Raw genomic sequence first — 16,010 nt, 5'->3', positions numbered from 1 at the left:
ACAGTTTTCATGTTGCTGCCACCCAGGTGCCGACAGCTCTCAGCCCCCCATATCCTGTCAGAGCTGTGCACTGTCCTCCTTCCACTTCCACCCAAGACTATTTTGAAGCAAATTCCAGACACCATATTGTTTCCTCTGAGCATATTTCAGTGCCTTTCTCTAAAAAAGAAGGACTCTTTTCTGTTTTAAAAACATAACCACAATGCCACTTTCACAGTTAAAAAATTAACAGCGTTTCCTTAATGTCATCCAGCATCTATTCAGCATTCAAATATCCCCAATTGACTCATAAATTTCTTTTACAGTTGGCTTGTTCAAGTCAGTGTCCAAATTCTTACCTGCAGTTTCAAGGGGGCACTGGGATGTCAGCAGGTAAGTGCAGCTACAAATTCCTGGGTCTGACTGTATACCCTCACCTTAAGTGAGTAACCCACCCTCAGTAAATGTGGGTTTTCTTACTAAAAATGAGGAAACTCCTGAGTCTCTCCGAGGATCATTTAGAGGATTAGAGACAGTGCATATGAAGCCCCCAGCCCTATTTCTAATACATGACAGACACTCAACAAACAGTAGGTGCTAGAATTTTTTTTTTTTTTCTGGAAACATTTAAAGGGGAGTTGGGCTAGGGTAGGCAACACAGAACTGGCTATCATCCACAAAACAAAAGGTTCTGGTGGTCCAGGCCCCCTGAGTGATTAAGACAGTACGTGCAGCACATCTCAACAAGGGCAGTCTGCAGTCTGAGGGCTGGGACCTCCTGGCTGGCTCAGAACTGTCACCCAACAGCAGACAGCAACCAACCTGGGGCCTACCAGGGACCCCGCTGGGTGCCGATCCACTAGATGGCACTCTCTGCTGTGAGTCCAGGAGGGACCACTACCCCAAACTGCTCTGGCCACTGCCCAACCCCTGGTGCTGCAGGGGGATGCACACCACTGAAACACTGCAGGTAATTTCTAGAAAATCATTTCTCAATATGACATGTGAGACGTACTGGTTTTCTCCCTTGTATATACCCCAGCCAGATTGCAGAAGCAGAGGGAATGAACATTTAATGATCATTTGCTCAGGCCAGGCCTTGGTATGTCCACTCTCTCTTTAAATCCTCACCCCAGCTATGACTGATTTCCCTTTATTTTACAGATGAGAGGAGAGGACTTTGAGAAGCTAATGACTTGCCCAAGGTCAGCTAGGAAGCAAGACCCAGGATTCCCAATCCAGGTTTGTCTGATTCCTGTGTACAATATGGAGAGGTGGAAGGATGGATGTCCGGTCTGATGGATGGATGCTTGCCTCAATGAGGCATCAGCAGATGGAAAGATGGTGTGGTGGCTGATGCATGCTGGTGAGATGGGGGAATGAATTCAAGTGCAGAGGGTGGCTAGATGGATGAGTGAGAGAGAAGAGCCAGTTTCTCACCAACATCAAAGGCTTCCTTGGTCTCTGAAGAGATCTTTCCTCTGAATGGAGCTTGGTGGCAAAGCTCCTGCCTTTTGTTCTGCCTCTGGGCGTCCTGACTGGCTCAGGTGGCTCTGGGACAACAGGTGGGCTGCCAGGTCCCAGGGACCAAGCCCCAGCTGTGCTGCTGGAGCGTCTCAGCAGCAACTCTCGCTCCCAGCAGTTTTCACACTGCACTGAGAAACAGCAGGCAGCCTCCCTCCTCTGGCTCTCCTGGATGACTAAGCCCTGAGCCCAACCGCATGCTCAGTCCTTTTGTAGCCACTTGGCATAATTTTATCTCCTTTGAATCATCACAGTGACCCCCCATGATAGCAACTACCATCCTCAGTTAAGATAAAAGAAAATTAAGGCTTAGGAATGCCAAGGGATTGGCCCCAAATCATATAGGGAACAATACAGAACCAGGATTTGAACTCTAGTCTGCTTTTTTCTTCCAAACACATACCCTCTTCCCATTTCTTTTTTCTCTAAGACCGTGTCTGAAAAAAAATTCACTCCTTGGGGTTAACCCATGTTAGTATCGCCCTCCTGATCTGTCAGGGGGCTAGACCTCGGCCCCCAGACTCTAAATTTATTTCTCAAGTAACACCTTCCCTAGTTTGTCCTATTTGTGACTATCATACATATAAGGGTCAAGTATACCATTGACATCTTGCAGTATAATTAATCAAGTTAAATTTTTTGGTATTTCCTATGATGACTGAATACTAAGGCAAGTAGATGTAAAAATTACTCTAGGGCCTGAAGGAGTACAAGGCAAGGAGAGAGAGAGTCAGACAGAGGGCAGAAGGGCAAATCAGCAAGCCTTTCTGAAGGCCTGACTCAAATTCAGCAGATAGATTTTGATGCCTTACATATGGGCTAAGTCCTGTTAGACACATCCCAGATGCTCATGTTTAATTCTCGAGTCTGCCCTTTATTAGTTTTGTGAGTATTTAATCTCTGTGCCTCAGTTTCCTCAGTTGCAATATGGGGATACCAACAGTACCTTATTAATGGGCACTTGAAGATTAAATGAATTAAACATTTAGAGCTTAAAACAATGTTTCCCATATGGTTAACATCAATAAATACTCTATTATAGTTAAAATTAAAATTGTCATCATAACTATTTTTATTGAGATGGTATTAATATCTCTGACTGCTTAAAAATCATTATCCGTGTTTTATAGATAGCTGAACAGGTGCTCAGAGAGGTGTATGAGTTTGCTTTTGGAGGGGGAGTCCTTGAAATAGAAACACATATATTAGATTTAAGACTAGAAGATTTTAGCTCTAGTTAGGGAAATGAGAATTATACATACCAAATGGACGCGATCCATCTAATGAAATATTAAGCCTTAGAATAGGTGAAACTCCCCCCAAAGGAATTTCCTTGGGAGTATTGAGAATTATAGAGAAGTTTAATGGAAGCTGAAAAGAAGTTGAGTAGGTAAAGGGCAAGATGAACAATTAAGTTGTCTTGATTCAACTTCATGGCTTTTAGAAGCAGTGGGCAAGTTCCCCAAGTATTATCATATATGTTCTTACCAAATTTCTTTCTATATCTGTTTTTTTGGGGGTGGGGGAGAAAATAGTCACTTTAGAGATATTTCTTTGTTTGCTCTTTTGAGGGTGGCTAGTTGGAACAAAGAATTGTTCCACTGAGTCTTTTCTCACTTAGGGCAGGAAGACTGGGTGACCTCCTCTCATTTCTGTGCATAATATTTGCAACTTAAGCCTAGGCAATGTGTAGCTGCATATGGGGGTGGTACTAGGGGAGGAGTGTGTTTGGATGCCTTACCAGCCAAATGGCAGGATATGGGGTTAGCCTCCGTGCTGACTTGCTGGACGTTGGGAGCATGCTATGAATTCAGCATTACCTGACACTGAATCTGTGCAAGTCCTGCAGGAACTGTCACCACTGCATCTTCTTTAAGAAAGGCAGTGTAGGGGATCCCTGGGTGGCGCAGCGGTTTGGCGCCTGCCTTTGGCCCAGGGCGCGATCCTGGAGACCCGGGATCGAATCCCACGTCGGGCTCCCGGTGCATGGAGCCTGCTTCTCCCTCTGCCTATGTCTCTGCCTTTCTCTCTCTCTCTGTGTGTGTGTGACTATCATAAATAAATAAAAATTAAAAAAAAAAAGAAAGGCAGTGTATTTATTCATCTATGGCTGTTAGTATATCCTGGAGATGCCCTGTGCTTCTGGGACTGCCTGTGTAGGAGGTCAGACAAGCCCTCGTACTCAGCCATACACGTGTTCACACACTCACCTTATAGGCTGACAGTGGGGGTATCAGAGAGCAAGAACTGCCACAAAAATGAGGGAATGGGGATAACTGGGTAAAACAAACTCTGGAGCTCAGCATCTTCCTTACTGTGTGACCACTTGTAAGTCACTTATCCTTTCTGAGGTTCAGTTTCCTCCTGTGTAAAATGGGACTAATCATGTCTGCTCAAATATCCCCTTCTTGGCGATGCTCTCTCATTGCTGTTTGCTATCGCTCCTTCTCCTGTTTTATTTTTCTTTATAGTCCTTACACCATTATTTTCTTCATAGTCCATACACCACTATTTATTTTTAGTAGTCTGTTCTGTCTCCACCCAAGGGATGTTAGCTCTCAGATTTTATTTGTTTTATTCATTGCTGTATCCCAGCACCTAGACCAGTGCCTGGCCCAAAATGTGTGCTCAGAACTTTTGGGGGGAGGGGGAGAAGAAACAAGATGCTGTTGAATTGTACCCACCCCAGCAGACTGTCAATGCATGCCAAGCAGGCAGCATGGTGCCTGGTGCCGAGTATGCATTCAATCAATATTGGCTAATTATGATTATTATGTCTAATTCGCAGGGCTGCTGTGAGGATCAAACAAGATAATGTATGCTAAGGCATGCTGTGAACACTACGTGCTGGGTACAGGAGGTACAACATTAATGATCCTCTGATGCTTGAAGGGAACTTGCATTTAAACTTTATGCTTATCACTTCCACACCACCTGGGAGGGAGGACAGACTGGTGGATTGTTGCCACCTGAGGCTCAGAGAGGGGGTAGGGCCTCACCCAAGGCCATTTAGTGTGTTGAAGGCAAAGGCAGGAGCCTAGGTGTCCCAGCCTGATGGTGTTCCCATGACTCCCTTAAGAAGGTCCCTGAGTAGATACAGTTGTGTATCTCTTGCATTATGCACACATAAACACAATGTATGTCTGCTTTAAAATTTAATTTATTTGTAATTTTTCATGTCTCAAGAGTTGCACTGTGGTCAGTGTGCCAGGCACCTATCAGGCCAGTCTGGGAGGCTACGGAGGCAACTGGCTATATTGTCAGTAAGGGTCAGAGTAGAGGCATTTGTAGTTTCTGGGAAACGATTTGATCATCAAGAATCTCCTGGCATAGACTCCCCAGAGGGCAGCCCCATTTCATGAAATGAATTTTAGTTTTCTAAAGCGCATCCCTTAGTTGGATTTCTATTTTCCAGGGCACTTGTTTAAGCTTTGATGCCGTGTCCAAAAAAGAACAGATCCCAACAATTTCCTGCCCGAGGCCCATCCTTCCCGAAACCCTCGGCTTGGCCTGAGCGTCGAGATAATTCGTTTCTCTAATCAGATTGGGGGCTGTGTGGCCAGTGGGGGGTGGGTGGGGGTCGGGGTCGCGGTGGGGGGTGGCGGGGTTCAGGGTGGGAGCTGCTTGAGGAACTGTCGGTAGTTCACTGCGCCCTCACGCTGGACCCACGAGGGTGCTGCTGTCCTCAGTCTACAAATCGCACAAGTCGGGGCACAAGACAGAGAGGCCAGGTCACGTCTCTGCAGTTACACAGCTCATGAGTGCCTGCTGGGGTGGAACCTGGTCTGTCTGTCTGTCTAGCACCACAGCTCCGGCGCTGCTACAGAGGGAAGAAAGATTTGGGTGAGGGGCTCAGAGACAGGGTGGGGGTGGGGGAGCTTACCTGATTGCCTTTGGTGGGAAAATAATGAATAATTCTGCTTAGGGCATAGTGCTACAACTATCTTACAGAGGGGGGAACCAGGCACAGAGAGGTTAGTTCACTTTTCTGATGTTGTCCAGCTCTCAGGGCTTGAGGCTGGATTCAGAGGCAGGCAGTGTGGTGTGAGCAGTTGTGCGCTGGCCATTGCTGACAGTGTCTTCTGACTGTGAGCACGGAGTCATGCGAAGTAAAGATGGCACACGGAGTTCAAAGATCTTGGTTTGAGTCCTTCTACTATCCCCTGGTGGGTGTTCTCTTCACTCAGCCATGGATTCATTCTCTCCTTTGACAGAGCCCTACAGAGGTCCTGCAAGCCAGGGGCCCATGGAAAATATTTGTAAGGCCAGGGGCCCATGGAAAATATTTGTAAAGAATACATATATGTAAAAAAAAAAAGAGAATACATATATGTGATCAAACTTATATATATATATATATATAATAGGGGCAGGGGAGGGTACTGTGGAGATTGGGGAGTGACCATTTAAATCAGAGGGCAGCAAAGGGCTGAGAGCGGGGGAAATGGAGGTAGGCGGGTGTCACGCACGGTTATTGTATAGTTTCTAAGAATCAGTAAAATAAGAGAGGGGCAACCCTGGGGCAATGGCCAGAAGCAACCCTGAACCAAGGATCGTGGTTAATTCTCCACAACCGAGGGCTAAAAAGAGATCAGAGTGGTTTGTGGTTATTAATTTTATTATTAAAAATAATAAAGGATAAAGAAATAATGTAATAAAGGCCTTGAGTACAGCAATTGGGAGAATGCGTTCTGGACAAAAGATTATGATTAATTCAGGTCTGCTAACCTGACATTAACAAACAAAAAAAGGTCTAGGCTATTTTCTTCCTTTTAATGGGGCTTTGTGTTCCATAGAATGGGCACACCTGGGGTTTTTCGCAGGAGATGAAAGATCTTTGTGGGGAAAGGAGCTGTAGAGGAGTGTAGGTGGGGCTTAATGGGTTTTACTGAATAGTTAAAAATGAATAAATGCATAAATAAAATTAAAGAGGTCTAAGCATGGACCGGTGATGAGGTTGTGTTTTTAAACAAGGGTTATGAGTAATGTGTTGTATCCAACTGTAGTTATTAAAAAACAAAATAAAACAGAAACAAAGCCCAAAGAATTCAAGGGTGTTAGGATGGTGGGTGAAAGCATATCAACAGTTATATAAAACAGTCATTGGTCTTGGGCTGAATGGTGGATTCGAGTGTATTTGCTGTGTAGTTAAATATGAATTAGACGAGTAAATAAAATAAATGAAAGAATGAAAGAGGGCTGATCATGAACCACCAGAGACAATATTTTATGAATTATGGATTAAGATTAATGCACTTATGTACAATTGTGGACCGTTTAAGACCATAAAAGAAAATAAAGCTCTTACCTCTGTGGAAAAGAAGCATTGGTATATAAATACTAATATAAGTGCTGATTGATACCTTTGTTCTGTGTTAGTGCTGACCTGATGTGTTTATTACCTTTAAAAAATTAAGTAAAAACAGTAAAAGGGAGATGTTAGGAAACAATGATGCAATTATACCTGGAATCAAAGATTGTTATTACCTCAACTCTGCATATCTGAGTCCATTAGGAAGAAGATCTGGGCTGGTTCCTTTGTGGGTAAGAAGCATAGAGACAGATGCTTGTAATGGCTGTTACTCTTACTCTTGTTTTTGATTAGGTCACCCACGTTTATTATAAGATTATTAAGTGAAAAAATATGTACAATGAGAGCTATGCTTAGGCCAATGGTGAAATCGTGTCATGAATGAAATTGTGATTAGTCTTGTGCTGTTCATCCAACGGCTGTTAAAAAATACCTGGGTTGTTTCATCCTTTTTAATACCTGCCTTGTGTTCCACAGAATGGAGGCCCCAGAGTGGGTCTAATGACACTCTGTTGATGAAGATCTTGGCTGTGACCTCTGTGGGAAATGAGCCATGGACCAACCAACGTGAGTGATGGTTGGTGTTACTGTTCTAAGGTTGGGTGGTTGGCTGATGGGTGTGTGTGTATGCATTATTAAGCATGAACAGGCACAAATAAGATCAAAGATGGTCAAGCAAAGACCAATGAGGAGACTGTGCCATGAACCAAGGTGATGACTCTCATTTGGCATAACTGTCACCAAGTTAAAAAATAATATAGGGATCCCTGGGTGGCTCAGTGGTTTAGCACCTGCCTTTGGCCCAGGGCGCGATCCTGGAGTCCCAGGATTGAGTCCCAGATGGGGCTCCCAGCATGGAGCCTGCTTCTCCCTCCTCCTGTGTCTCTGCCTCTCTCTCTCTCTCTCTCTCTCTCTCTCTATGGCTATCATAAATAAATAAATAAATCTTTAAAAAAATAATATAACTAGATTGCTCTCCGTGTAGGAGATGAGAAAATAAAAAGAAACAATTATATTCATGTATGTTAATTGTATACATGTATATATATGTGTATAACATGCATATCTCTACATAAAAATATAATTGTTACTTTTTCTTATTCTTAGGTTGAGTGGTGAGGTCATGTGTGTTTATTGATTTATGAAAAATAAATGAATGTGTACATAAATAAAAAAAGGTTAAGCATGGACTAATGAAGACAAGATTTGTGATTTATGATTACCCAATCCTGCAAATTTGAAGGACATTAAAACAAAAAATATATGCAATTTTATTTATAAAATTTATTTATAGCATTTATATTAATCTATACACTATGGCTTATATAGACACTTCTGCATTGATAAATTTGGATGTTAACTTGGCAAAAGTGATGCTCACAGAGACATGGATATTGGTAGTTTTCTATTTATTGGGTAAGATTCACAGGTAATTTTTTATGATGTTTTGAAAAGGATAAATAAAATGAAAAAGGGCCAGGTGTAGACCAATGAGGGTAATATTTTATAAGCGAAGGCTCGCTATTTTAATTCTACACAAGTGAAAGCCATTGAAAACGATCCAGGGTGTTCAGTTTTTAAATAGTTGCTTTCTCTTGCACAAAATGGACACACCATACTGCATTTAATCATGCAATATTTGTGAGGATGTTGAAACTTATTTGGATGGATAAGGTACGTAAAGAAAATGTAAGTAATTATTGATGTTCTTAAATCGTTGGCAGGGAAGTTATTCAAGAGTGTTCATAACTAAATAAATGAATGAATGTATAAATTGAGGAATAAAATAAGAGATGGCAAACTTGGGCCTATGATGATAATATCTCATGATCCCAGGACTAAGATTATTCTAATTGTGTACATCTAAGATCCTTTTAAAAAAACATTTGGTTAAGGAGTAGTCACTATTCTTGTTTTTGCATGATGGTGTGTTGGATGTTGATTTTAATGCTAAAAACAAATAAATAATTACATACATACATAAAATACATGAAAGGCCAAAACACAGACTGGGGATAAGAAGGACCCAGGGATTGCAGTTAATTCAGTTCTGTGCTTTTGACCTCTATCAAAATAATCTAGTCTGTTTCATTCCTTTTACCAACTACTTTTTGTTTCACTGTATATGTATATATAAACACACACACACACATAGTTTATTTAAACAATTCTCCATGGATAAAGATCTAAGATGCTAACTCTGAGCAAGGAGCACCAAGGTCGATAAAAGATAATGTCAGTGTTCTACCTGTGGAGTAAGAGATTGAATTTATGGGATTCATTAAAACTTCTTTAGAAATGACCAAATCAAACGAGAGAGAATCAGCATAGACCAATGATCAAGAACAATGATTAATGCGGTTTAATTTCATGAGAAAAAGTTCTAGACTATTCCTTAAAGATAAAGAGTATTTATTAGCATTGCCCAATAGAATTTTCTGCAGTGACAGATGTGTTTTATATAATTTGTTCTGTCCAATATGGTAGCCACTAGCTACATTTGACTTTGAGCCTGTGAAATGTAGTTAGTGTGTATGAGGAACTGAATCTTAAATTTTTATTAATTTAAATAGTCATAGGTGACTCATGGCTACTCTATTAGCTGTGTTGAGGAGTTGGGTAATGGGAATTTCTTGAATATTAAAAAGAATAAACACATAAATTAATAATACATAAATTAATAAAAGAGGATTAGTTATGGGGCCAGAGATGAGAGTGCCTCATGAAACAAAAATTTTAATTAATCCAGTTCTGTGCAACTGAGATTCACAGGCATAAAAGTCTTAAGTTATGGAAAAAAGACATAGGCTTATTCGTTTATTTTTATAAACTGTTTATATTACCTGGTGTGTGTGTTCCACAGTTTATGTGAACATTTCTCTAACATTGAATGAAGATCTTTGCATCTTGGTAGGAAAGGATTAAAAATCTATTGTCCAAGTGATAGTTAGATGGCTGAATAGTGGTTTTGTCAATATTCATTACATTATTATATTATTTAATTTAAAAATGAATAAAAATAATAGTCCATGCATGGTACAAAGATGATAATGTGGCATGGACCAAAGTTTTTGTGATTCATACAAGTCACCACAACTGTGGTCCATTAATAAAAGGTCTCTTCTCCATTTGTCACTGAGGAGCATAGAGACAGATGTAACTAATTGTCAATATGCATAAAGAGTAAGTATGGACTGATGATGAAAGTGTATCATGAACCAAATATTTATATAAGGTGATACAAGTTCATCATATAAAGGTCTTTATTTATGGATAAGGATTTCAAAGATTATTTATCTATTGTTCTAATTATAATTTATATCCACATATGACATTCATGTATACATATGTGATCATATATGATAAAATATAACAAATAGTGTTAATTATATGTAATAAATACATACAATTATATATGTAATGTATATATACATACAAATTAGTTTTCTTGGTGCATTTGATGGTGACTTCATGGTGATTTCATTGATTATATTATAGAAAATCAGTAAATGAAAAAATTCCTAAAAATAAAAGGAAAGAAATATATGAGTTAGTCATTGCTGTGACAGTGCTACATAACAAGTAATCCACAATTTCAGTGGCTTATAGAAGAATAATGACAACAATATTTATTTCTCATATATAAGTCTGTGGGTCTCTTGCGGCAGTTACACTCCAGGCTGTGGGTTGGGTTCACATCTGCCTCACTTGCCTTGTTATTCAAGGTCCCTAGATATAGGAGTTGTAGTGTCTGGGACATCCTCTTCTTATAGTGAAAGCTTGAAGCTCCAGGGGCCAAGCAAAACCACCCAAGCACACTGAAAGCCTCCTCTGGGAGAGGCTTTAAGCCACATCCACTTATGTTGCACTGGGCAATGCAAGTCTTATGACCAAGCGCAGCATCAATGGTGTAGGGAAGGTATTCCTCCCATGGACTTTAAGGAAGGGAAAAGGAACATTTGCTGAAAAATGACATAACCTACCACATTTCTCCCAACTGGTGAGAGTATGTGGACTTCATGTCATACATAAAGTACAGTTATTCTTTCTTTGGAACAAAAGTCCATAAAGCCAGTGCTTTAGTTCAAAGTCTAGGCCATTATGATTCACTTCTGGTTTGAATGAGACTCTTCCTTATGCAGAAACTTCTAGAGATAGATTATCTGTTCTCACATGGTGAACATACTGTGTTGGAACCACTTGCACACTTCCCCGAAGCCAAGGATTATAGTTACTCTGGTATTTCACAACTAACATTCATTTAAAAGAATTTTAAATCTTAATAGCTTTCATTTTTCTTATACCTGATTTTTTTTCTACAGAAAGAATGCACTAGAGCTGAATAGCCATCTGTAACAGATAAGCAACTTGCTTCTGTGGGTAAGGAGAATGGAGGCTAACGTAAGTGACAAAGTTCTTGTTCTTGGTTGGGGTGGTTTGCTCATGTATGTTAACTGTATTACTTAAAAGAAACAAATAGCCTCATATATTGGTAATATCACAGGAGGCTGTGCATAAACCAATGATGAGTGTGGTATGAACCAAAGCTTACAATGAACCCAATTCAATACAACTTAGTTCTAAAAATATACCAAACCTTTACTTGTGTTATTGGCATTTTATTGTTCACTGCTGATTTAAACATTTTCTCATTGGTACAAAAGCTCTATGCTGTTAACTAGTCAAGAGGGTGGCCCATGGAGAGATGGACAGACACTATCAGTATTCTATTCTGGATGATGGGGAATTCATAATAGTTCATTGTTTTATATTTGAAAAACAAACAAATTAAAAAAAAGAGGGCTATGAACAGGCTGGTAATGAGTGTGGGATTGATATGTATCAAGAGTTTGATAGACTTAGTCTGTTTTTGATCATTATAGAGAGATAGATAGTGTATTATTTCTGTGGGAAATTAGCTTGTGCACATATGCTGCCCAATAGAGTGACCACTAGCCACAGCTGGTGACTGAGCACTAGATGTGGCTAGTGTGAATTAAGATGTGATCTATTTTGAGAATACACACCAAATTTAGAAGACCCACTCCAAAAAATAGAATATTTCATTGAAATATATTTATATAGATGACATGTTGAAATGATAGTATTTTAGGTTAAACCACTTTGGATTATATAAAATATACAATTACAATTGGTTTTACCTGTTTCTTTTTAATTTTCTAAAATGTAGATTCTAGAAAACTGAAAAGTTTATGGATGGCTTGCACTATGTCTACTGGCCAGCACTACTATGCACCAGTGGTGAAAATATTCAGGGATCTTTTCCTTTATGTTTTTATGACCCATGGATATTGATTGTTTTATTATTATTATTATTATTTTTAACTATCTTATTTATTCATGAGAGACACAGAGACAGAGAGAGGCAGAGACACAGGCAGAGGGAGAAGCAGGCTCCATGCAGGAAGCCTGATGCGGGAATCGATCCTGGGTCTCCAGGATCACGCCCTGGGCTGAAGGCGGCGCTAAACTGCTGAGCCACCTGGGCTGTCCTGATTGTTTTATTATTAGTCAATTAATGGATCGATGAAAAATGAGTAGCGAAAGAGAAAAATAGGAAAAAGCACACATTAAATATTAATGTGTATATTGAATTGAGAAATATTTTAAATATTTTTTGTGAAGCACCAAAGTCCATAAAAATGATGTAAAGTGGTTAATCTCTATGGTTAATGAGCATATGAACAGATATGTGTGGTAATCAGTGGTGTTGTATTGGGTTGTTGATGTGTTGCTAGTTTTTGTTTTTAAAGAAAATGACCTATGTGAACAAGTAGCTGATTAACTAACTAACTAGAAGAGAATCAAGCATGGTAAGCATAGAGTGAGAGATAACATTGTGAGCAAAGGTGTTGGTTAATCCAGATGGGCACCACTGAAATCTACTGCAAAAAATATCAGGTCTCACTTTTATGGGAAATGAGCTTGTCATCTGGGATTAGAAAGATTGCAGTCTTACTCATAGACTTTTGAGGCTCACAGGTATTGATTAGGTTATTATTGCCTAAGCAACTCAATGAGCAAATCATTAACCAAATGTATAAATGAATGAAAAGAAAAGAGGCCAAGTATGGACTAATGATGAGTGATATACACTCGATATGTTTTTGAAACACTGAAGTTCATTAAAAAAATAAAGCACTGATACCCATTTCTAAAAAGGGGAAGATGAGAAATAAAGTAGAAATAAATAAGAAAATTGAAGAATACCAATGTTGAGATTATATAAGAATTATAATTAACCTAGTTTATTTATTGAGTGCATTAAAAAATAGCAAAGTTGGTTACCTCTGGAGGTAATGAACAAGTTGACAGGTACTAGTTTTATTGAGAGTTTTTGGTCAGTTTCTTCAGATTCCAAGCTAGGGATTCTAAGGGAATGGATGAATACATTTACATCACAATCAATTAATGAAAAGAAAGCAAATCATAGACCAGTGATGGGCATAACTCATAAAGCAAGAGTTAGGATAAATTCAGTCTTTGTTGTTAATACCCATGTAAAAAAAAAACAAAGTCTAGGCTCCAACCTAGTTGTTTCAGGTTCATAGATAGATTCGTGTTATATTATTTCACGTTAGGCTGCTGGTAGACTCTTGTTAATTTTCCATATCTATAAGATAGTTAAATCACTAGTTAATCCATGACTATCAAATTAAATAATAAATAAAAAAAAGATAAATACATAAAGAGGCTCAGGAATGAGCACTGGTAAATGAATATGAAACAAAATTTTAGCTTAATCTTCGAACAAACAAGGTCCTTTTTAAAAAGTGAAAGAGGATGCTTCATTCATTTTACCTTTGTTTAATATTTCATTTTATATTCCATCATTCTTGATTTACACATTCCACCACTGAAAAAGATTTGAATGTCTAACATGATGATAGAGAACACAAGTAAAGATTGTTGGTGAACCGTTGGTTCCTGGATTTTCTTCATTATATGTTTAAAATTTGACCAAATTAAAGAAAGAATGCTACACATGGTTATGATAAGTATGAGTTTGCATGAAGAATGATGGATCTGTATACACAACTGTGAGTCACTGTAGTGTATTAGTTCTAGGAGAAATTATACAAAAGACAGAAGTTAGTGATATTCTTATATCTTATTCTTGCTTTATTGTGATTCATGAATATGATTGAATAATTTTTAGTCAATGAATGAACAAATGTATAAATGAATAAATTGAAAAGTCCCAAGCCTGGACCAATGATGAGTACCCTGGGGTGTCTGAACCAAGGATTTTGATTAAACCCTATAACTCTGAGGTCTATCATGAAAAACAAACCTAATTTCTTGTCTTGGTGGAACATGAATTTTGGCAGAAGTTAGGAATACAAATGCCTTGCTTGTGGCTTTGGTACATTTTAGGTACTTTTATTCACATGTACTAGTGAATCAGTGTGAGTAAAGAAAGAAATATATCCACAAATACAATGAGGGCAATGAGGGCAATTTGCCAATTATGAGTGTGTTTAATGAGAAATACATTATTATTAAAATACTTCTGAGGAGCTGAGTTCCAGTAAGTGAAGAGTGCAAGGCTTTTACTGTGTTTTATCAGAAACATGTAGGCAGATGTCTGTGACCATGGGTATTACTTCTGGATTCGTGGTTGTTAATTTTATTAAGAAAAGGGAGAAAAAGGAAACATAATAAATATTGATTACAGAACTACTTAATTAAAGAAGACCAAGCATGGCCCAATGTTAATGTATTACATGAGAGGAGTTGTGATTAGGTTAGTTATTCTAAATCAGTATCATTTTTAAAAAACACATCTAACTGTTTTTCTCTGGGTATTTGAGTTTATCGGAAGATATTAGTATTATTTAGGTATGTCTAGGTATGTAGTTTCACAAATATTGATATTATTATGAATGAAAGAAGGAAGAGATTATTTAAAAGAGGGCAAACATATTATGAGGATAAATATGTCATTAGAAGAAGTTCATTATTAATCTTTTGCTGTCATTCAGATGTCCATATAAGTAAAGGGGGTTGGTTTGGTGCTCTGCCCACTTTGGGTAAAGGGTGTAGAGGCAATTACTTGTAATAGTATTTTGCTTTTTTGAAAAGAAGAGAAAATTCAAACAAATTATTTCATAAGCAAATAAACCCAAAATAAATAAATAAATAAATTATAAAATACAGTCAAGCATGGATCATTGATGAGACTATGTCAAGAATTGAAGATGTAAATTTACCAAATTCTAATCAAGGAAGACCCATACAAAAGACAATCCAGGCTTGGACCTGTGTGGCTAGGGTTTAATAGACAGAATTTGGAATAGGCATTGTTCTTAATTCTTCTACTAGGATATAGATTTAGCAGTTATCCTTCTAGTACATATATTGATAATTAAAGAATTCAGTAAGGCAAAAGGTGGCCATTTGTGGGCTAAGAATGGGAATGTAATTAAAAACGAGATTTATGATAAATCTAGTACAGTAGGATTAAAGTGTCTTTAAAAAAATTTAAATCTATACTGCTTCTTCAGTTTTCTAAAATCTGCTTCTTACTCCACAGTTTCAATGTACCCAGTCTGATTTCTTCATTATCTCAAGAGGAAGATATTGACTGTCCCTTCTATAGATAAGGACCAAAGTGACTCATGTAAGTGACAGAGTTTGTGTTCTTGATTTGAAAGTAATTCATGTGGTCCATGGGATTGTTTTCAAAGGAAGAATGGCCACTGTAAACATAAGTGAAACCAAACACGCTGTGCACAAACCACAGCTGGGAGTGTGTAATGAACCGCGGATTAAGATTAGTTCATTTTAGTCTAATTGAGATCCATTGGGAACAAAATTTGAGGGTTTTCATCCATTTTCAGGGATGCTTAATATTCCATTTTATTTCTGCACCACATCCTAAGAACATTCTCTGTTGATAGCTATCTAGATAGTTAAATCTTTGAGGAAGGAGCACCTGGGAAGATAGAAAGTATTGCCAGCCTTCTAGTTGTGGAGAAAGTCGAAGGCAGGGTCAGTGTACTATTTTTAAAATATGAAGAAATTAAATGAAAGATGAGCAAGCAGAGTGCAGTGAAACACATGGGATGGGTATGAAGCAAGTTTATTGATTAATCCATACGTGCAACACTGAGGTCCAATTAAAAAGAGATCTCATTTACTAGCTCTGTGGGAAATAAGCCTATAAACAGCT

At 38.5% G+C, this 16,010-nt stretch overlaps 1 long non-coding RNA gene and 1 other non-coding gene across 2 annotated transcripts; both read left to right on the top strand.

Annotated features, from left to right (window-relative positions):
- The first annotated feature begins 4,288 nt into the window (after window positions 1–4,288).
- Window positions 4,289–15,523, top strand: LOC121493567. Its single transcript, XR_005988507.1, has 4 exons — window positions 4,289–4,363; window positions 7,292–7,381; window positions 11,137–11,215; window positions 15,372–15,523. It is a non-coding gene; the product is annotated as an uncharacterized LOC121493567 (long non-coding RNA).
- On the top strand, window positions 14,044–14,115 carry LOC121494078. The gene has a single exon (XR_005988718.1). It is a non-coding gene; the product is annotated as a small nucleolar RNA SNORD113/SNORD114 family (small nucleolar RNA).
- Window positions 15,524–16,010: the final 487 nt, after the last annotated feature.

This window comes from Vulpes lagopus, chromosome 6 (genome assembly GCF_018345385.1).
Source record: "Vulpes lagopus strain Blue_001 chromosome 6, ASM1834538v1, whole genome shotgun sequence".
NCBI lineage: Eukaryota > Metazoa > Chordata > Mammalia > Carnivora > Canidae > Vulpes > Vulpes lagopus.
This window is presented reverse-complemented; position numbering and strand designations above follow the sequence as displayed.